The sequence below is a fragment of the Bos grunniens genome, chromosome 10, assembly GCF_055505025.1.
Source record: "Bos grunniens cultivar Pamir isolate PY7600 chromosome 10, Bosgru_T2T1.0, whole genome shotgun sequence".
NCBI classification, from domain to species: domain Eukaryota; kingdom Metazoa; phylum Chordata; class Mammalia; order Artiodactyla; family Bovidae; genus Bos; species Bos grunniens.
The window spans coordinates 21,909,581-21,932,047 of NC_141174.1; the positions used below are offsets into that span (position 1 = coordinate 21,909,581).

The following is a 22,467-nucleotide window of genomic DNA, read 5'->3' on the forward strand; positions in this document are numbered from 1 at the left end:
ACCTTAACCTTATTCAGTGCTGTATGTGAATTATACCTCAATAAAACTGGAAGGAAAAAAGCAAAAAATCATTAATGAGAAATAAAAACACAGGCTTCCCTGGTAGCTCAGTGGTAAAGAATCTACTTGCAAGAGACAGGGGTTCAATCCCTGGTCATGGAAGATCCCACAGGCCACAGAACAACTACACCCATGAGCCATGACTGTTGAGCCTGTACTCTAGAGCCAGGGAACTACAACTGCTGTGTCCACACCCTGCAACTACTGAAGCCCACCCACCCTAGAGCCTGTGCTCCAAAACGAGAGACACTACCACAGTGAGAAGCCTGAACACCATAACCAGAGAAAGCCCCACAGCAAAGAACACCCAGCACAGCGAAAAATAGAATAAATTTTTAAAATATTTTTAAAAAAAGAAGTAAAAGCATAACAAAGATTTACTATGTAACACAGGGAGCAATATTCAATATCTTGTAGTAACCTATACATAATGGAAAATAATCTGAATATATATATATTAAACTGAATCACTTTGCTGTATACTGAAACTAACACAGTATTGTAAATCAACTGTATTTCAATTTTAAAAAAGAAACGAACTTAATTTTTAAGATTTTATTTTGTATCTACACATAAATATAATAAATACATATTTTGGGGGCTGCAGTGGTCTTGGTTGCTGCACTGAGGCTTTCTCTAATTGTGGTGAGCAGGGTCCACTTTACATTGTGGTGCAGTGGCTTCTCTGGTTTCAGAGCATGGCCCTAGAGTGTAGGCTCAGTAGCTGTGGCTCCACAGCATGTAGGATCTTCCTGGACCAGGGATTGAACCATGCCGCCTGCATTGGCAGGTGGATTCTTAACCACTGGACCACCAGTGAAGTCCCTTATTGTGTTTTTCTCTAATTATGTTGTTTAAAACATAATTAGCATTCCATCTAGAATGCTCTCTCTCTCGCTCTCTCTCTCTCTCTCTCTCACACACACACACACACACACACCACTTCCTTTGGGGGAAGGCAGTTGCCAAATTGTGACCCTCAGACAACCTATTGGGAGGGTGACTGAAGCCCCCAACCAACAGCCATAAGGGAAGGGAGGCCTCCCAACAACCACGTGGGTGAGCCTGGAAGCAGCTCCTTCAGCCCTAATCAAGCCTTGAGATGACTACAGCCCTAGCTGACAGCTTGACTGCAGCCTTGGAAATGACCCTCAAAACCACCCAGCCAAGCCTCTCCCAAATTCCTAATCCTCAGAAACTATGGGAGATAATATTTTTTTGTGGTCTGAAACTACTAAGTTTTGGGTAGTTGGTCACATAGCAGTAGATAACACGGATGATGAGGCAAAATCAGCAGTTGTGCATTAAGTCAATTATGGGATTGATGGGGCAATAGTAGAGGAAGGGGACAAATTATAACAACTTGGGGACTGATTTAATGTGGAGGGTAGGGGCCATAAGGATCAAATTTCACTTCCAGGCTGTATTATGGGCACAGAAGAGGATACAGGATAAAGGGGTAAAGCCTATGTGCTTGCTCAGGTTAGTTTCATTGGAACATCCTGGGAGGAGAGTCCATGAGCAGCAGGATCCATATAGGTCTGAAGTATAGGAGACAGATACAGGAGAGAGCAGTTTCTAAGATCACGTTAAAAGGAATCCTCATGTATGTGAACAAGAAAATAAAAATAATCACCCAGGTTTTTGATGAGGCAAAGACATGAAGGGAGTATTTTGTGAACAGATTTAAGAATGTGTTCACCTTGGAAGGATCTTTCCGGTGACTAGTGGGGAAAAGGCATCAGCCCAGAAAATCCCAAGCACGAACACCGTGAGAACAAGGGTTAGGGGAGACTAGATGACCAGAGGCCGACAATCTGGGCTGGGGCCAAGGGTATAGCAATAGGACTATTGACTGATTGACTGTTCAGTCTCTGAATCGTGTCCAACTCAGGGACTTCAGCACTCCAGGCTTCCCTGATCTCCCCAGGTTTCTCAAATCCATGTGTGCTGGGGTCCAGCCCCAGCAGGATCCAGGGATTCCCTCAGGAGAATGGTGTCGGCGATTAGGAATAGATACAAAAGAAGAGAAAGAGGCTTGATCTTCCTCGGTTTACACAGAAAGCCAATAAAGCCCCTGTGTTCCTGCCTCCTGCCTCCTGACTCCTGACTCCTGTTCAGGAGCCATCCTGAAAGAAGAACAGAGAGAGAAAAGGAAAAAAAGAATGACACGGGGAGACCAAGCTCTGATGAAGCCGGGTCTGTAACTTTATTTTCAAAAGGAGCTTTTATACCCTAAGTTACACATTTCCAGAAGTAAAAGATACAGAGTTATACAGAGTCAGCTCAACATTACATCAGTTTCACCTTTATCAAAACCAGGACATTTTCTGCATAGCTTTTCATAAACAAGGGTCTTAGGTTGTGCACATCATCTTCTGGCCCTGTGGCCTGCTAACATTTTGTAACTCTTTCTTGATAAAGGTTGGTCACCCAGAAAACCTGCTTTCCCTTTATCTTTCCAGTCTGCAGTCCCCCTCAGGAAACAGAGCTACATTCTTATGGAGCAAAGGGCAGTGGGTTACAACAAAGAAAGAACTTATTAACTCAAGGGTCTTATGTTGCTAATGCCAAGGCTGCTGCTTGTTTTCCTTGCATACCAACTATTTTTGCTGATGCACTCCCAGGCACACATTGGGCAAAGGACAAGGACACTCGGTAGCAAACATTGGCTCAACAATGCAGTATTATTTTAATAAAGCTTTTTTATCGCTCGAAGGTTATGCTTGGGGTGTTGTGAACAATCATGTGCGTTAGTTTCAAGAGTGTGGATAAACCTGCCAGGTAAGCTAAAATAGTAACAAAGGGTTTAAAGTAAAAATGCTCCTTTCAAGCCCAGGAGACTTAGTAACTAGAGCCCTAAGTTGATTTTCTTCAGAGAAAGGAGGTCAGGGATAGCCCCCTGTAAATGTCAGAAGAGTTGGTGAAAGGCATAATATAATAAACAGTAGACAGACAGATTTTAGTTTCGGGGTAGATGCTCAAGCAGATCCAGGGAATCCCCCTGAATCCCGTTCTGCCTTTGCCTGTCAGGTCCTCTCCGCATGACTTTTGTCATGGGTGGGATCTCCCGTGGTGGCTCCCAGCACATGTGCATTGAGTTGGTGATGCTATCTAACCATCTCATGCTCTGCCACCCTCCTCTCCTTTTGCCTTCAACCTTTCCCGGCACCAGGGTCTTTTCCAATGAATCCGCTCTTCACATTGGGTGGCCTAAGTATTGGGATAGCGCTACTTTGCCTTCAAATTCAGGCAGGACCCTGGCCCAGTAGAGTGTGTCTACTTTTCACCTGGTGCATTTGCTTGTGTCACCACGGCTCAGACACTCTGGATCCATCCATCAAAAATGCATTCTTGTTTAACTGCATTTAACGTATAATTATTTGTAAATACCTGGTCCTTCTGGTTGTTATCATAAAGCATGTTAAGTGTATTTTCAGTGTTTCACTCAATAAGTCTTTTGCTCATCTTGACATGGCCTGGAGCCTGCGCTGTAGTCCCCATGGCTCAAAGGCATCGCTCCTGTCTCTAAACTCCTGTGGTGCTTCATCTTTGTAGGTGTCCTCTAGCAGCTGCCACAGGCTGCCTTAGAGCATTATTTGTGGGAAATTATAAGCTCTTTGTTTTAATTCCAAAGAAGGGCAATACCAAAGAATGCTCAAACTACTGCACAATTGCACTCATCTCACATGCTAGTAAAGTAATGCTCAAAATTCTCCAAGCCAGGCTTCAGCAATACATGAACCGCGAACTTCCTGATGTTCAAGCTGGTTTTAGAAAAGGCAGAGGAACCAGAGATCAAATTGCCAACATACGCTGGATCATGGAAAAAGCAAGAGAGTTCCAGAAAAACATCTATTTCTGCTTTATTGACTAGGCCAAAGCCTTTGACTGTGTGGATCACAATAAACTGTGGAAAATTCTGAAAGAGATGGGAATACCAGACCACCTGACCTGCCTCTTGAGAAATCTGTATGCAGGTCAGGAAGCAACAGTTAGAACTGGACATGGAACAACAGACTGGTTCCAAATAGGAAAAAGAGTACATCAAGGCTGTATATTGTCACCCTGCTTATTTAACTTCTATGCAGAGTACATCATGAGAAACGCTGGACTGGAAGAAACATAAGCTGGAATCAAGATTGCCAGGAGAAATATCAATAACCTCAGATATGCAGATGACACCACCCTTATGGCAGAAAGTGAAGAGGAACTAAAAAGCCTCTTGATGAAAGTGAAAGAGAAGAGTGAAAAATTTGGCTTAAAGCTCAACATTCAGAAAACGAAGATCATGGCATCCGGTCCCATCACTTCATGGGAAATAGATGGGGAAACAGTGGAAACAGTGTCAGACTTTATTTTTCTGGGCTCCAAAATCACTGCAGATGGTGACTGAAGCCATGAAATTAAAAGATGCTTACTCCTTGGAAGGAAAGTTATGACCAACCTAGATAGCATATTCAAAAGCAGAGACATTACTTTGCCAACAAAGGTTCGTCTAGTCAAGGCTATGGTTTTTCCAGGGGTCATGTATGGATGTGAGAGTTGGACTGTGAAGAAAGCTGAGCACCGAAGAATTGATACTTTTGAACTGTGGTGTTGGAGAAGACTCTTGAGAGTCCCTTGGACTGCAAGGAGATCCAACCAGTCCGTTCTAAAGGAGATCAGTCCTGGGTGTTCATTGGAAGGAATGATGCTAAAGCTGAAACTCCAGTACTTTGGCCACCTCATGCGAAGAGTTGACTCATTGGAAAAGACTCTGATGCTGGGAGGGATTGGGGGCAGGAGGAGAAGGGGATGACAGAGGATGAGATGGCTGGATGGCATCACCGACTGGATGGACGTGAGTCTGGGTGAACTCCGGGAGTTGGTGATGGACAGGGAGGCCTGGCGTGCTGTGATTCATGGGGTCGCGAAGAGTCAGACATGACTAAGCGACTGAACTGAACTGAACTGATAAGCTCTTTGATATTACAGACCCTGTTCTATAAACCTTTGTAGCCCACTCGATGAGATGCACAATTCCCCGTGTGCAGTCAATTGTAAGAACCAGCTTGCATAAGACATCACTTGCACTGGCTGACCAGTGCCCACTCCTTGTTGCTGGGGAGCAGCACATCCTGACCTCACAGTACATTCTCTCAGCAACTGTACTGCTCAGCCTGGAGCTCCCCGCGGGTATCGCAAATGTACCCATCACCCATCGATGGGGTTCTCTCCACCACAGGAATTTAGAGTTTTGAGCTGAAACACCCCACGCTGAGGCATCTTCACGGCAGGCTGTCAGAAAGAAGTCGGTTTCCCAGTCTGTGGCTGACATACCCAGAGCTGCCCTGATGCCAGCACCTCCTGAAACTGGTTCGAACTTCCTAAATTTCAGGAGATACCCCAACACCTTCCAGAAAGTTCCTCTTTGTATTTCAGCTAGCTCAAGTTGCTTTCTGTAACTTGAGCACAAAGTAGCTTAACAAGCAACATTATCAAGCAAGCCTCAAATACAGGCTCATCCCTACAGATTCAGCAGCGTCTCATGAAATCCCAGGAGGAGAATGTGCCCACGTAAGAGGAGTCTGGAAACAGGAAGTGGGAACTGTCAAGAACTCAGAAAGTCTCCCTTTCCCCTATCTGTTTTTTGGTTTTGTTTCGTTTCTTCCCCTCTGGCAGCCTGGCTTTCCCTACCTCTTGATTCATACAGCAGAAGAAGGCCCCGCCCACCATGTCACCCAGTTTTGGTATCTCCTCCACCCACAAGCAGAACCCAGCATGAAGGTGAAACCTCTTCATCCCAATTCCAAGTTTCCTGGAGAGGAAAATCTGATTAGCACATTTTGGATGAGGTGTCTGTCCTGATCCCCTCAGAGAAGATGAGTCACATGGCACAAGCACGGCCGTCAGAGAGCCCACCTCATAAAAGAGTCTGTAAGCTAGGATGACACCCCGCATGTTGAACTAGCAAGCAGTTCGACTTCAAAATGGCCCAGTGTGCCCTGGATTTAACTCACAACCACCCACCACTCTTCTACCGGAGCCGGCCAAACCAGCTTATCTATCTTCCTACACCAGGCTCTGTTTGGGCAAGGGTGTGTGAAACCATCCCACCTGCCTGAGTCCTGCCTGTTTTCCTCGCTATGTCTAACTAGAAAGATAACCTAATAATTACCTACTATACTGGGTAGCATTCAGAAATAAGTGGGGGCCTGCCATGTGCCAAGTGTTGTACCAGGGGTTTCATGGACTTATCTCCTTCGACCTTCACCTTAACCCTAAGATGCATATTGCTGGACCTATTGTATAGGAGAGGAGCTATGTCCCAAGAGGTCTATTTCCCAAGTTTGACAACTTGGGAATCACAGTGCAGGATTCAAACCCCTGGTTGGTCTAACCTCTTTTCACGGCCAAGGTCACCTTCAGTATGGATCAGAGGGGTAGGTAGAGCGCACTCAGGTGCCTCAGCAAGCAGAAGTTGAGGGTGAAATTGAGTTCAGACGGAAGGGCTCAGGCACTGGGAGACTTGCTTCCTTTCTGAGTCGGACATGACTCCCCCAAGCCCTAACTCAGCACACTGCCCCTCTGACCCCACCTTCCCCAGGAAAGCAGAGTCAGTAAGGAGCAGAGTTAACATGATGGAACAACAGGGTTGAAGACCTGTACAGTGACTTCTCTTTAGGAGCATTGCCTGTCCCAGGAAGACTTGAAAGGCCAAATGTAGGGCAACTGTCAATCATAATACATTTATGATTTAGTGCAGCTCACATTTATGGCGTGCTCACTGCTCCTGACACTGTGCTCAGAACATCCTGTGCATTCAGTCACTGAAACTTTGCAACAAAACAAGTTTCTGTAAGAGAAGACCAAGGCTTAGAGAAAGTAACCTCCAAAGGTCGCACAACAAGTAAATACTTGAACTCAAGTTGTTTATCTCAGAGAGCTCAAACGTTTACTACCATGACAAAGCAATAAATACTGGATATGTGCTGAAGAAAAATTTAAGGACATACCCAGAGAAGTTAAAGCAAAGAATTTGTCACATAAAGGGGGAGGATGAGTCCGAGGAACCATTTTCCCATGGAGGGGAAACCAGCTGAACTGAGAGGCAGCTCTGGGTGCGAGGCGCTCCAGAACACTCCTGGGAGCAACTTCCACCTTCTCACCAGTGGGTCGAGTTATCTTTACACCATTCTCATCTGCAGCAGCTACTGCATCTGGCTTGTATGTGAATGCCTGGGGCAGGTGAAACCCTGGGGGACACACCCAGACTTCCCAAGGGATATCTGGGCACTAAATTCCACTTTAAGAGATCCATCTGCCATTCGGCATCCTTGTCTTGGTCAATGTGGGCTGCTGTAACAGAATACCACAGACTGAGTGGCTTTTAAACAAATATTTATTTCTCACTGTTCTGGAGGCTGGGAAGTCCAAGATCAAGATGCCAGGAGATTGGGTGTCTGCTGAGGGCCCACTTCCTGGTTCATGGATGGTCGTCTTCCCATCATGTCCTCACAATGGTGAATGGGAGAGGAAGCCCAATGGGGTCTCTTTTATAAGGGCACTGATCCCATTACCTAATTATCTCTCCAAAACCCCAGCTCCAAATACCATCTGTTTGGGGGCTAGGATCTTGACATATGACTATGGGGGGTACACAAACATTAGTCTGTGACAATTCTCTGCTGTGATGTGAACGCTTTCCCAAGTAGATCTAATTGTGAACTCTCCTGTTGGTCCAAGCATCCCCTTTCCAAAGTCCCCTCGCCCCCTAGACAAATCTTCAGGAGGAGTGAGAGGGTAACTTTTGTTCAGTGGGAGAAGAGTGCCTCCAAGGCACCAAACTATTAGTCATTCAGTCGTGTTTACTCTTTGCGACCCCGTGGACTGTAGCCTGCCAGGCTCCTCTGTCCATGGAATTCTCCCTGCAAGAATACTGGCATGAGTAGCCATTCCTTTCTCCAGGAGATCTTCCCAACCCAGGGATGGAACCCAGGTCTCCTGCATCACAGGCAGATTTTTTACTGTCTGAGCCACCAGGCACCAAACAAAGAGATCACTAGAAACACTGTTGGTTAGGTATGGAAAACTCAGCAGTAGTCACAGGACTGGAGAAGATCAGTTTTCATTCCAATTCCAAAGACAGGCAGCACCAAAGAATGTTCAAACTACTGCACAATTGTACTCATTTCACATGCTAGCAAAGTAATGCCCCAAATTCTCCAAGCTAGGCCTCAACAGTACATGAATCAAAAACTTTCAGATGTTCAAGCTGGATTTATAAAAGGCAGAGGAACCAGAAATCAAATTGCCAACATTCACTGAATCATCAAAAAAGCAAGAGAATTCCAGAAAAACATCTGCTGCTGCTGCTAAGTCGCTTCAGTCGTGTACGACTCTGTGTGACCCCATAGACGGCAGACCACCAGGCTCTGCCGCCCCCGGGATTCTCCAGGCAAGAACACTGGAGTGGGTTGCCATTTCCTTCTCCAATGCATGAAAGTGAAAAGTGAAAGTGAAGTCGCTCAGTCCAGTCCGATTCTGAGCGACCCCATGGACTGGAGCCTACCAGGCTCCTCCGTCCATGGGATTTTCCAAGCAGAAGTACTGGAGTGGGGTGCCATTGCCTTCTCCAGAAAAACATCTACTTCTGCTTTATTTATTGACTACACCAAAGCCTTTGACTGTGTGGACCACAACAAACTGTGGAAAATTCTGAAAGAGATGGGAATACCAGACCACTTTACTTCCCTCCTGAGAAATCTGTATTCAGGTCAAGAAGCAACAGTTAACTGGACATGGAGCAATAGACTGGTTCCAAATTGGGAAAGGAGTATGTCAAGGCTGTATATTGTCACCCTGTTTATTTAACTTATATGCAGAGTACATCATGAGAAACGTTGGGCTGGAAGAATAACAAGCAAGAATCAAGATTGCTTGGAGAAGTATCAATAACCTCAGATATGCAGATGATACCACCCTTATGGCAGAAAGTGCAGATGAACTGAAGAGCCTCTTGATGAAAGTGAAAGAGGAGAGTGAGAAAGCTAGCTTAAAACTCAACATTCAGAAAACGAAGATCATGGCATCTGGTCCCATTATCTCATGGCAAATAGATGGGGAAACAGTGGAAACAGTAAGAGACTTTATTTTCGTGGGCTCCAAAATCACTGCAGATGGTGACTGCAGCCATGAAATTAAAAGATGCTTGCTCCTTGGAAGAAAAGTTATGCCCAACCTAGACAGCACATTGAAAAGCAGAGGCATTACTTTGCCGACAAAGGTCCATCTAGTCAGAGCTATGGTTTTATGGTTTTTCCAGTGGTCATGTATGGATGTGAGAGTTGGACTATAAAGAAAGCTGAGCACTAAAGAATTGATGCTTTTGAACTGTGGTGTTGGAGAAGACTCTTGAGAGTCCCTTGGACTGCAAAGAGATCAAACCAATCAATCCTAAAGGAAATCAGTCCTGAATATTTGTTGGAAGGACTGATGCTGAAGCTGCAATACTTTGGCCACCTAATGCAAAGAACTGACTCATTGGAAAAGACCCTGATGCTGGGAAAGATTGAAGGCAGGAGAAGAAGGGGACAACAGAGGATGAGATGGTTGGATGGCATCACCAACTCGATGGACATGAGTTTGAGCAAGCTCTGGAGTTGGATGGACATGGAGGCCTGATCTAGAAGTTTCCCCTACTTTCTTCGATTTAAGTCTGAATTTGGCAATAAGGAATTCATGATCTGAGCTACAGTCAGCTCCCAGTCTTGTTTTTGCTGACTGTATAGAGCTTCTCCATCTTTGGCTGCAAAGAATATAATCAGTCTGATTTCAGTGTTGACCATTTGGTGATGACCATGTGTAGAGTCTTTTCTTGTGTTGTTGGAAGAGGGTGTTTGCTATGACCAGTGCGTTCTCTTGGCAAAACTTCTGTTAGCCTTTGATTTGCTTCATTCTGTACTCCAAGGTCAAATTTGCCTGTTACTTGGGGTATCTCTTGACTTCCTACTTTTGCATTCCAGTGCCCTATAATGAAAAGGACATCTTTTTAGGGTGTTAGTTCTAGAAGGTCTTGGAAGTCTTCATAGAACCGTTCAACTTCAGCTTCTTCAGCATTACTGGTTGGGGCATAGACTTGGATTACTGTGATACTGAATGGTTTGCCTTGGAAACAAACAGAGTTCATTCTGTCGTTTTTGAGATTGCATCCAAGTACTGTGTTTCGGGTTCTTTTGTTGACTACGATGGCTACTCCATTTCTTCTAAGGGATTCTTGTCCACAGTAGTAGATATAATGGTCATCTGAGTTAAATTCACCCATTCCAGTCCATTTTAGTTTGCTGATTCCTAAAATGTCGATGTTCACTCTTGCCATCTCCTGTTTGACCACTTCCAATTTGCCTTGATTCATGGACCTAACATTCCAGGTTCCTATGCAACATTGCTCTTTAAAACATCAGAGTTTACTTCCATCACCAGTCACATGCACGACTGGGTATTGTTTTTGCTTTGGCTCTGTCTCTTTGTTCTTTCTGCAGTTGTTTCTCCACTCTTCTCTAGTAGCACATTGGGCACATACCAACCTGGGGAGTTCTTCTTTCAGTGTCCTATCTTTTTGCCTTTCCATACTGTTCGTGGGTTTCTCAAGGCAAAAATGCTGAAGTGATTTGCCATTGCCTTCTCCAATGGACCATGTTTTGTCCACCATGACCCATCCATCTTGGGTGGCCCTACATGGCATGGCTCATAGCTTCATTGAGTTAGACAAGGCTGTGGTCCATGTGATCAGTTTGATTAGTTTTCTGTGATTGTGATTTTCATTCTATCTGCCCTCTGATGGAGAAGGATAAGAGGCTTATGGAAGCTTCCTGATGGGAGAGACTGACTGAAGGGGAAACTGGGTCTTGCTCTGATGGGCAGGACCATGCTCAGTAAATCTTTAATCCAATTTTCTGTTAATGGGCGGGGCCGTGTTCCCTCCCTGTTGTTTGACCTGAGGCTAGACTATGGTGGAGGTAACGAAGATGATGGATGGTGACCTCCTTCAAAACGTCCCATGCACGCACTGCTGCACTCAGTGCTCCGCACCCTGCAGCAGGCCACCGCCGACCCACGCCGCTGCCAGAGACTCCTGGACACTCTCAGGCAAGTCTGGGTCAGTCTCTTGTGGGGTCACTGCTCCTTTCTCCTGGGTCCTGGTGCACACAAGTTTTTGTTTGTGCCCTCCAAGAGTAGTTTCCCCAGTCCTGTGTAAGTTCTGGTGGCTCTGTGGTGGGGTTAATGGCAACCTCCTCTGAGAGGGCTTATGCCACACCCAGGTCTGCTGCATCCAGAGCCGCTGTCCCTGTGGCAGGCCACTGCTGACCCGTACCTCCACAGAAGACACTCAAACACAGTTCTGGCTCAGTCTCTTTGGGGTCTCTAGGTCCTGGCGCACACAAAGTTTGTTTGAGCCCTCCAAGTGTCTCTGGCGGGTATAGGGTCTGATTCAAAATGCGATTTCACCCCTCCTACCATCTTGCTGGGGCCTCTCCTTGGATCCAACATTCTCCTGTCGATGGTTGTTCAGCAAAGAGTTGTAATATTGGCGTTTCCACAGGAGAAGATAAGTGCACGTCCTTCAACTCTGCCATTTGTGAATCCATGACAAGTAGACTCAAGGGGTTAGATCTGATAGACGGAGTGTCTGAAGAACTATGGACAGAGGTTCCTGACCTTATACAGGAGGCAGAGACCATCCCCAAGAAAAAGAAAGGAAAAAGGCAAAATGGTTATCTGAGGAGGCCTTGCCAATAGCTGAGAAAGAAGGGATGCTAAAGACAAAGGAGAAAAGGAAAGATATCCATTTGAATGCAGAGTTCTAAAGAATAGCAAGGAAGATAAGAAAGCCTTCCTCAGTAATCAGTGCAAAGAAAGAGAGGAAAACAAAAGAATGGGAAAGACTAGAGATCTCTTCAAGAAAATTAGAGATACCAAGGGAACATTTCATGCAAAGATGGGCACAATAAAGGACAGAAATGGTATGGACCTAACAGAAGAAAAAGATATTAAGAAGTGCCAAGGATACACAGAAGAACTGTACAAAAAAGATCTTCGTGACCCAGATAACCATGATGGTGTGATCATTCACCTAGAGCCAGACATCCTAGAATGTGAAGTCAAGTGGGCCTTAGGAAGCATCACTATGAACAAAACTAGTGGAGGTGATGGAATTCCAGCTGAGCTTTTTCAAATCTTAAAAGATGATGCTATGAAAGTGCTGCACTCAATATGCCAGCAAATTTGGAAAACTCAGCAGTGGCCACAAGACTGGAAAACATTAGTTTTCATTTCAGTCCCAAAGAAGGGCAATGCCAAAGAATGTTTAAGCTACCACACAATTGCACTCATCTCACATGCTAGCAAAGTAATGCCCCAAATTCTCCAAGCTAGGCTTCAACAGTACATGAAGCGTGAACTTCCAGATGTTCAAGCTGGATTTAGAAAAGGCAGAGGATCAGATCAGATCAGTCGCTCAGTCGTGTCCAAACCCTGCGACCCCATGAATCACAGCACACCAGGCCTCCCTGTCCATCACCAACTCCCGGAGTTCACTCAGACTCATGTCCATCGAGTCAGTGATGCCATCCAGCCATCTCATCCTCTGTTGTCCCCTTGTCCTCTTGCCCCCAATCCCTCCCAACATCAGAGTCTTTTTCAGTGAGTCAACTCTTCGCATCAGGTGGCCAAAGTACTGGAGTTTCAGCTTTAGCATCATTCCTTCCAAAGAAATCCCAGGGCTGATCTCCTTCAGAATGGACTGGTTAGGTCTCCTTGCAGTCCAAGGGACTCTCAAGAGTCTTCTCCAACACCGCAGTTCAAAAGCATCAATTCTTCGGCACTCAGCCTTCTTCACAGTCCAACTCTCACATCCATACATGACCCCTGGAAAAACCATAGCCTTGACTAGACGAACCTTTGTTGGCAAAGTAATGTCTCTGCTTTTGAATATGCTATCTAGGTTGGTCATAACTTTCCTTCCAAGGAGTAAGCGTCTTTTAATTTCATGGCTGCAGTCACCATCTGCAGTGATTTTGGAGCCCCCCAAAATAAAGTCTGACACTGTTTCCCCATCTATTTCCCATGAAGTGATGGGACCGGATGCCATGATCTTCGTTTTCTGAATGTTGAGCTTTAAGCCAAATTTTTCACTCTTCTCTTTCACTTTCATCAAGAGGCTTTTGAGTTCCTCTTCACTTTCTGCCATAAGGGTGGTGTCATCTGCATATCTGAGGTTATTGATATTTCTCCCGGCAGTCTTGATTCCAGCTTGTGTTTCTTCCAGTCCAGCGTTTCTCATGATGTACTCTGCATATAAGTTAAATAAGCAGGGTGATAATATACAGCCTTGACGAACTCCTTTTCCTATTTGGAACCAGTCTGTTGTTCCATGTCCAGTTCTAACTGTTGCTTCCTGACCTGCATACAGATTTCTCAAGAGGCAGATCAGGTGGTCTGGTATTCCCATCTCTTTCAGAATTTTCCACAGTTTATTGTGATCCACACAGTCAAAGGCTTTGGCATAGTCAATAAAGCAGAAATAGATGCTTTTCTGGAACTCTCTTGCTTTTTCCATGATCCAGCGGATGTTGGCAATTTGATATCTGGTTCCTCTGCCTTTTCTAAAACCAGCTTGAACATCAGGAAGTTCACGGTTCATGTATTGCTGAAGCCTGGCTTGGAGAATTTTGAGCATTACTTTACTAGCGTGTGAGATGAGTACAATCGTGTGGTAGTTTGAGCATTTTTTGGCATTGCCTTTCTTTGGGACTGGAATGAAAACTGACCTTTTCCAGTCCTGTGGCCACTGCTGATTTTCCAAATTTGCTGGTATATTGAGTGCAGCACTTTCACAGCATCATCTTTCAGGCAACCCAAGATGGGCGGGTCATAGTGGAGAGATCTGACAGAATGTGGTCCACTGGAGAAGGGAATGGCAAACCACTTCAGTATTCTTGCCTTGAGAACCCCATGAACAGTATGAAAAGGCAAAATGATAGGATACTGAAAGAGGAACTCCCCTGGTTGGTAGGTGCCCAATATGCTACTGGAGATCAGTGGAGAAATAACTCCAGAAAGAATGAAGGGATGGAGCCAAAGCAAAAACAATACCCAGCTGTGGATGTGACTGGCAATAGAAGCAAGATCCGATGCTGTAAAGAGCAATATTGCATAGGAACCTGGAATGTCAGGTCCATGAATCAAGGCAAATTGGAAGTGGTCAAACAAGAGATGGCAAGAGTGAATGTCGACATTCTAGGAATCAGCAAACTGAAATGGTCTGGAATGGGTGAATTTAACTCAGATGACCATTATATCTACTACTGCAGGCAGGAATCCCTCAGAAGGAATGGAGTGGCCATCATGGTCAACAAGAGTCCAAAATGCCGTACTTGGATGCAATCTCAAAAACGACAGAATGATCTCTGTTCGTTTCCAAGGCAAACCATTCAATATCACAGTAATCCAAGTCTATGCCCCAACCAGTAATGCTGAAGAAGCTGAAGTTGAACGGTTCTATGAAGATTTCCAAGACCTTCTAGAACTAACACCCAAAAAAGATGCCCTTTTCATTATAGGGGACTGGAATGCAAAAGCAGGAAGTCAAGAAACACCTGGAGTAACAGGCAAATTTGGCCTTGGAATACGGAATGAAGCAGGGCAAAGACTAATAGAATTTTGCCAAGAAAATGCACTGGTCATAACAAACACCCTCTTCCAACAACACAACAGAAGACTCTATACATGGACATCACTAGATGGTCAACACCGAAATCAGATTGATTATATTCTTTGTAGCCAAAGATGGAGAAGCTCTATACAGCCAGCAAAAACAAGACCAGGAGCTGACTGTGGCTCAGATCATGAACTCCTTATTACCAAATTCAGACTGAAATTGAAGAAAGTAGGGAAAATCACTAGATCATTCAGGTATGACCTAAATCAAATCCCTTATGATTATACAGTGGAAGTGAGAAATAGATTTAAGGGCCTAGATCTGATAGATAGAGTGCCTGATGAACTATGGAATAAGGTTCATGACATTGTACAGGAGACGGGGATCAAGACCATCCCCATGGAAAAGAAATGCAAAAAAGCAAAATGGCTGTCTGGGGAGGCCTTACAAATAGCTGTGAAAAGAAGAGAAGCAAAAAGCAAAGGAGAAAAGGAAAGATTTAAGCATCTGAATGCAGAGTTCCAAAGAATAGCAAGAAGAGATAAGAAAGCCTTCTTCAGTGATCAATGCAAAGAAATAGAGGAAAACAACAGAATGGGAAAGACTAGGGATCTCTTCAAGAAAATCAGAGATACCAAAGGAACATTTCATGCAAAGATGGGCTCGATAAAGGACAGAAATGGTATGGACCTAACAGAAGCAGAAGATATTAAGAAGAGGTGGCAAGAATACACAGAAGACCTGTACAAAAAAGATCTTCACGACCCAGATAATCACGATGGTGTGATCACTCATCTAGAGCCAGACATCCTGGAATGTGAAGTCAAGTGGGCCTTGGAAAGCATCACTACGAACAAAGGTAGTGGAGGTGATGGAATTCCAGTGGAGCTATTCCAAATCCTGAAATGCAGAGAAACCAGAGATCAAATTGCCAACATCTGTTGGATCATAGGAAAGGCAAGAGAGTTCCAGAAAAACATCTACTTCTCCTTTACTGACTACGCCAAAGCCTTTGACTGTGTGGACCACAACAAACTGGAAAATTCTGAAAGAGATGGGAATACCAGACCACCTGACCTGCCTCCTGAGAAATCTGCATGCAGGTCAAGAAGCAACAGTTAGAACTGGACATGGAACAACAGACTGATTCCAAATCGGGAAAGGAGTATGTCAAGGCTGTATATTGTCACCCTGTTTATTTAACTCACATGCAAAGTACATCATGCAAAATACTGGGCTGGATGAAGCACAAGGTGGAATCAAGATTGCCAGGAGAAATATCAATAACCTCATATATATAGATAACACCACCCTTATGGCAGAAAGTGCAGATGAACTGAAGAGCCTCTTGATGAAAGTGAAAGAGGAGAGTTGAAAAAGGTGGCTTAAAACTCTACATTCAAAAAACTAAGATCATGGCATCTGGTCCCATCACTTCATGGAAATAGATGGGGAAACAATGACAGACTTTATTTTCTTGGGCTCCAAAATCACTGCAGATGGTGACTACAGCCATGAAATTAAAAGACGCTTGCTTCTTGGAAGAAAACCTATGACAAACCTAGATGGCATATTAAATAGCAGAAACATTGTTTTGCCAATAAAGGTCCGTCTAGTCAAAGCTGTGATTTTTCCAATAGTCATGTATGGATGTGAGAGTTGGACTATAAAGAAAGCTGAGCACCAAAGAATTGATGCTTTTGAACTATGGTGTTGGAGAAGATTCTTGAGAGTCCCTTGGACTGCAAGGAGATCCAACCAGTCAATCCTAAAGGAAATCAGTCCTGAATATTCATTGGAAGGACTGATGCTGAAGCTGAAACTCCAATAGTTTGACCTCCTAATGCAAAGAACTGACTCATTGGAAAAGACCCTGATGCTGGGAAAGATTGAAAGCAGGAGGAGAAGGGGCTGACAGAGGATGAGATGGTTGGATGGCATCACCGACTAGATGAACGTGAGTTTGAGTAAGTTCCAGGAGTTGGTGATGGACAGGGAGGCCTGGGGTGCTGCTGTCCGTGGGATCACAAAGAGTTGGACACGACTGAGTGACTGAACTGTACTGACGACAGCAGCCCAGAAAGCAGCAGCTCAGATAGCTCTGAGAGACTGCTCCAAAGTGGCAGAGGGGAAGATAAATTTATAAGATTTTGGTGAAGGGGGAGCTCAATACCATTAAGCATTCATTTTACAAAAGGTTTTTTGTTAGTTATGAGGATCTGATGTCACCAGAAGGGATTTAGTACTTCCCTAGATATGAGGAGATGCAAGGATTGAGATCATAAAATCTGTTTCTAAAAACATCCAACTAGACCTGTCCCACCAGATTCCCTGGAGTACAGAGTGCCTCACTCCACCCTGAACTCCCTCAGGGGTTGTTGAAGGTCAACAGCTATTGCAGCATAGGGTTCAATCTCCGTAGAGGCAGATGGCTGATGCCTTTCTGGCCATGCTCTTGGTAAGGGCCAATTTATAGTTGACACTATACAACCACCTTCTAAGTCAACAACTCTCAAACTCACGTAACCACAGAATCAGCCATAGGAGAATCAACAAAACCACGGGATTTCAGGGCCCTCCTCGACCCATGGAATGATATTCTCTGGAGGTTGAGAAAGAACCTGTCCGGAACTCAGGTGGGAATGGAACTCTCGTCTGGTATAGCTGTTCCTTTCTAGAACTCTGCATCTTGAAAAACACTTAAGCAATTTTCTGGTATACATTAACAGGTTTAAGTACCTTTTCTGGAATCTCACTACCCTTCCATGATCTTGGGAGGATTCTACAGACCTTTAACCAGTCCTGGGAGGTTTCTGATAATCTTTAACTGGACATCTTTCTCCCCGCCCTCTCCTTCTCCCTTTCTTTCTCACTCTCGCTCTCCCACCCCCGTCTTCTTCCATTTCCCCTCTTCAATCTCTTTTTTCTCTTCTTTTGCCACTGGTATGACAATGATGCTGCTGCTGGGAAAGATTGAGGGCAGAAGGAGAAGAGGGAGTCAGAGAATGAGATGGCTGGACGGCATCACCAACGCAATGAGCATGAACTTGGGCAAACTCCGGGAGAAGGTGAGGGACAGGGAGGCCTGCATGCTGCTGTCCCTGAGGTCGCAGAGTCCTACACGACTGGGCGACTGAACAACAGCAACCAGCGACAATGACTGATCTTCCCAAGTGGCTCAGGGGTAAAGAATCCGCCTGCCAAACAGGAGACGAGGGTTCAATCCCTGGATCAGGAAGATCCTCTGGAGAGGGAAATAACAACCCACTCCATTATTCTTGCCTGGGAAATCCCATGGACAGAGGAGCCTGGCAGGCTACAGTTCATGAGGTTACAGAAGAGTCAAGTATACATCTTAGCGACTAAACAACAAAACAAAACCATGATTATCTGAACCAGCACTCTTCAAGAGAAATATAAGCCACAAATGCAAGCCACACACATAATTTAATAATTTCTAGCGGCCATATTTTTTAAAAGGTAAATGCAACGGGTGAAATTAATTTCAATAATATATTTCATTTAACTCAATATATTCAAAATATTATTGTTGCAATACACAGTTAATATAAAAATTATTAATGTGATATTTTACCTTTTTTCTATCTTAAGTCTTGGCAATCTGCTGTGTTGATTTACTCCTGGGCACATCTCTACTCGGTCTTGCCATGTTCAACAGCCGTGTGAGGCTTGAGTACTGTTAGACAGCAGAGATTTAAACACTTGTAGTATTTCCTTTTAAAATGTCTCTGTCAAGAAAGAAGTCTTTGAATTAGGTCCTTTTTTTTTTTTTTAAGAAAATTTCCTTCAGTGGAGAAATTAAGGTGTCATAAGTAAGAAAGTAATAATGATTCAGAAATACTGGGATTATGTGACCTTGGCCAGGGGCCCTTAGCAACATTGTTTCTTCTTTTAAAGATTTTTTGATGTGGACTATTTCTAAAGTCCTTACTTAATTTGTTACAATTCCATTTCTTTTTTTTTTGTCTTGGTTTTTTGGCCAGGAGGAATGAGAGATCTTAGCTCCCCAACCAGGGATCAAACCCATACCTGCTGTAGTGGAGGGTGAGGTCTTAACCACTGGATCACCAGAGAAGTCCTCAGCAACAGTGTTTTAGGTGTTGGTAGAAACTTTATCTGACTACCACCAGGGCCAGGAAGTGAACTCAGGATCTGGTTTCCATTCCACAAAATGAAGCCACACGTGGAATGTCGCATCCCCAAACCCTTTAAGCCAAGCTCTGCGCCTAGGATGGAAATCACAGTCTCTGTGTGTTACAGTGACCTGCATGGCTCAGAACCCTGGAATGTTCTATTGTTATAGAAAAGAGTTAAAGTAGTAAAGCTTCTCATGGTCCATGGACTTTAGAGAACAGAGTTCTCGGCCCTATGTCATTAGTACCAAATCACACAATTTTATAGTTCATAGTGGTAACAAGAGTTAGATGAGATAATATATGCAAAGTACATAATAAGCGCTCAACAAATAAATGGCAGATGCTCTTCCTAGTGGTAGGAACATTGTTAGCATTAGTGTTTTTAACCTAGGTTTCCCGTAAAGTCATTCTTTCCTTCTGCTGCATGGGCTGCATCCAGTTAAAAGTTGGACAGTTTTCTTTAAATTTCAGACCACATGGGTTTCCTCCCCATAGAAGCACCACAGAGGCTCCGAGTCTGGGAGGGTCTAACTCTGCCCAGAGTCACAGGTTCTTTTTTTTTCACCAGTGATAGGCGAGCACTGCTTGCTTACCTAAGACTTCTGCTGTCTTTCCTCTGTCAGGGCTTTACTTCTGGACTTTGTTGCATTTCTCATGCACAAATCACATAAAGGCTCTTTGAAGAGAAACTTATGTTATCAGGAGCCAAGGCTTCTCTCAACCCTCCTGCGCCAGGTCAGGGCTACTTGTCCAAAGTGCCCCCCACCCACACACACACCATGCCCAATGTCTCCCCAGGTTCTGTGGGGTGTTTTGTTTTTTATGCAATGCCCACACCTGTTTTGTTTTTTATACAATGCCCCACCTCTACGCTCGTTCACACATGACGAAACAAGGTAGTTTTCAGACTGGTTCTCCCGGTTCTTGACCTCCTTTCTCTGAATGTAGAACCCCTTGGCCAGTTGGTGGTATTTTTTTTTTGCCACATCACACAGCATGCAGGATCTTAGTTCCCTGATCAGGAATCAAACCCGTGCCGCCTGCAGTGCAAGTGAGGAGTCTTAATCATGCACTGCAGGGAAGTCCTTTCTTTATTTTTTGGTGGTACTTCTTGCTTTCAAATACAATGGTACTGGAATTAGTAAGATAAAAATGTACTTATTCTGATGTAACAGTGGTTCCTATCACCGATTAATTCCCAGTTAGGGCAGGCTACAGTCCATAGCTCATCTCCCTGGTGGCTCAGGCAATAAAGAGTCTGCCTGCAATGCAAGAGACCTAGATTCAATCCCTGGGTTGGAAGACCCCCTGGAGAAGGAAATGGCAACCCACTCCAGTATTCTTGCCTGGAGAATTGCATGGATAGAGGAGCCTGGCGGGCTACAGTCCATGGGGTTGCAGAGTCGGACATGACTGAGCATCTGAGAGCATTGTGGACAGAGATGACCCAACCAGTCTCCCTCCTTAGGGAGCTCACAGTCTAACCACTGATCACACTGAATCTTCCCTCTTCAGACCAAGACTCCAGCTCCTCATGATCCAGCGAGGCCTGTACTATTTGTGTTATCCCCAGAACAAGATGGTATTTGCACCAAGGAAAGGAGCCTCTTGGCTGGTTGAGGGAATTCCCCTATCCTGAAGACATTAAAGCCCCCACCTCAGTTTCCTTATCTGTAAAATGGGCTTTCTCCATCCTCAGGGTGGGGAGGACACAGTGCAGATATTTGAGCTGAGTGCACAGGCCTGGAGAGCAATCCAAGAAGGTGAGACTGGCAGGCAGAGGTCCTGGGAGCAGGACCCCGTGCTGGCCCCCCAGGAAAAGCCTTGGACCCATGGAGAGGGCACCGGGGCAATGAAGCTGCTTCAGGAAAGAGAGTGGGGCACGAGAGGATGGTCATTTCCCAGGTCACGTCCGAGTCCCTGGAGTAGCCACCAAGTGTGGGTTCTTGGCTTCACACAGGAAAGAATTCAAGGGAAGCCATAGTAAAGTGAAAGAAGATTTATTCAGAGAGGAAACACACTCCGCTGACAGAGGATACCTCCAAAGCTATGGAGTTGCCATTCTTTATAGGGGTGGGTAGTTTCATAGGCTCGTGAGTGGGAGGAGTGTTCCAGCTATTCTGGGGAAGGCGTGGGGATTTCCAGGAGTTGGGCCGCTGCCCACTTTCTGGCCTTTATGGTCACGGCACCTGGGGTATGTTACGACGAGCCAAGTGTTACGTGTGTCACCTGCTAAGTCTTTCAGTTGTGTCCAGCTCTTTGCGATCCCCTGGACTGCAGCCCACCAGGCTCCTCTGTCCATGAAATTCTCCAGGCAGGAATACTGGAGTGGGCAGCCATGCCCTCCTCCAGGGGATCTTCACCCCCGGGATCAAACCTGCGTCTCCTGCGTCTCTTGCATTGGCAGGCAGGTTCTTTACTACTAGTGCCCCCCGAGAAGCCTGCAATGAGCCGGCGTGCTTGTGTACCTACCTGCTTGTGTACCTACCTGCTTGTGTACCTACCTGCTAAGTTGTTTCAGTTGTGTCCGACGCTGCAACCCATGGACTGTAGCCCGCCAGGCTCCTCTGTCCTTGGGATTCTCCGGGAAAGAATACTGGAGTGGATTGCCAAGCCCTCCTGCAGGGCATCTTCCCGACCCAGGGCTCAAACCTGTGTCTCTTATGTCTCTTGCATTGGCAGGTGGGTTCTTTACAAGTAGTGCTACCTGGGAAACCCCCACAACGAGCGTGTACTGAGGCTCAAAGTCAAGTGGAAGTTGAGTCTGCCATCTTGGACCTAGCTGGTTCTAATCAGTTTATGTAATGTCCTATGACCATGTCATTATTTTAAAGGTTGTGCCCTGCGCTCTTCTGTCCCAAAGCCAGACACATGGGAGACCCCCCAGGCCTCTCCCCGCCCACCTGGCCAAGGCTGGCAGAGCCCCCGCCCACCCAGTCTGTCTGTCCAGAGTAAGTGTTAGTCGCTCAGTCGAGCCCGACTCTTTGTGACCCCATGGACTGCAGCCCACCAGGCTCCTCTGTCCATGAGATTTTCCAGGCAAGGATACTGGAGTGGGTTGTCATTTCCTTCTCCTGTCCAGAAGGGAGAGGCTAACCTGAGACTCCCCACCTCTAAGGCCTTCACCTTTCTCCTTCTTTCTGAGCTTGACTCCCAAGCTGAACTGACTCGGTTCGCCTGTGGACTCCAGCCCCCAGGTGGCAGGAAAACCAGCACCTTTGCTGTGGCAGCTGCAGGGAGGGCCAAAGAGGGAGGCCTGGAGGCCCCCCATTCCTGTCCGGCTTACACCAGCAGCAAAGCCACCCCTGTTCTCACTCCTGCAGGTGGCTTCAACTACGGGGTGCTCTCCGGGGAAAAGTCTGGGGAGACTCGCCCCTCTCCTTCGGCAAGGCTTTCTCAGCTTCATGCATTTAAGTTTGAATAAATGTAAAGTGATTCTTTCAGCTAAGTGGTGCAGATCACTTAACTCTCACACAGTCCTGCTCTTTTTCCCAAGAGGCAGAGGAGACCCAGACTGCCAACAGCAGCATGAGTGTGCACAGTCGTGTC

General features: G+C 45.5%; 1 long non-coding RNA gene across 1 annotated transcript; it reads right to left on the reverse strand.

Annotated features, from left to right (window-relative positions):
- Window positions 1-15,428: 15,428 nt before the first annotated feature.
- On the reverse strand, window positions 15,429-21,343 carry LOC147364101 (uncharacterized). The gene is made up of 3 exons (XR_015134096.1): window positions 19,512-21,343; window positions 18,812-19,008; window positions 15,429-18,510 (listed from the first exon to the last, which is right to left on the reverse strand). It is a non-coding gene; the product is annotated as an uncharacterized LOC147364101 (long non-coding RNA).
- Between the last annotated feature and the right edge of the window lie 1,124 nt (window positions 21,344-22,467).